The 926-nt window shown below is 38.1% G+C and overlaps 1 protein-coding gene across 1 annotated transcript in view; it reads right to left on the reverse strand.

Annotated features, from left to right (window-relative positions):
* Positions 1–926, reverse strand: part of NCKAP1L (NCK associated protein 1 like) — a 120,155-nt gene that overhangs the window by 66,351 nt on the left and 52,878 nt on the right. The window lies entirely within an intron of this gene.

Consider the following 926-nt stretch of genomic DNA (forward strand, 5'->3'; position numbering starts at 1 on the left):
CATTGTAAATTTTGGTCAATGACATGAGACAAAGTATATGTGAACTGCTGTAGGAAAAGTGAATTTACTCTGTAAATCTTCACTCAAATCCTAATTAAAAAAATATATATATATGTATACATATAATAAAACTACCCTTTGTCTGTCAGTTTGTCATTGTGGCTTGTGTGTTGCTATGATGCTGGAAGCTATGCCACCAGTATTCCAAATACCAGCAAGGTCACCCATGGGGACAGGTTTCAGTGAAGCTTCAAGACAAAGCACTAGGAATGAGGACCAGGTGATGTACTTGCAAAAAAATTGACAATGAAAACTTGGTAAATAGCAGTGGGACACTGTCTGATATACTGCCAGAAGATGAGCCCCTCAGGTTGGAAGACACTCAAAATACAATTAGGGAAGAGCTGCTTCCTCAAAACAGAGTTGACCTTAATGACATGGATGGACTAAAGCTTCCAAGACCTTCATTTGCTGATGTAGCACAACTCAAAACAAGAAGAAAAGCTGCAAACATCCATTAATAATTAGAATATGGAATGTACTAAGTATGAATCTAGGGAAGCTGCAAGTTATCAAAAATGAAATGGATAACCATATGAGATCAAAAGGGTAGCATCTACCCAGAGATAAAGCTCAGAAGGAAGGATGGGACAGGAAAGAAGGACAAATGGAAATGGTAAACACAGGGAGGAAGTGGGAAGAATGCTGTTACATTATGGGGACTGGAATCAATGTCACAAAACAAAATGTGTCTGAATTGTTGAACAGAAAAATAATTTGCTCTGTCAACTTTCACCCAAGTCACAATACAAAGGTTTTTAAAAATGAAATGAGGTTCCGGCAAGATGGCGGACTAGGCAGAAGGATTGCAAAGACCCTCTTCAACAAAGAAAAGGGAAACCAATTAACACAGACACAGAAGATAA

The sequence above is a fragment of the Orycteropus afer genome, unplaced genomic scaffold, assembly GCF_000298275.1.
Source record: "Orycteropus afer afer isolate SDZICR_OR568_19922 unplaced genomic scaffold, OryAfe1.0 scaffold00247, whole genome shotgun sequence".
Taxonomy (NCBI): Eukaryota; Metazoa; Chordata; class Mammalia; order Tubulidentata; family Orycteropodidae; genus Orycteropus; species Orycteropus afer.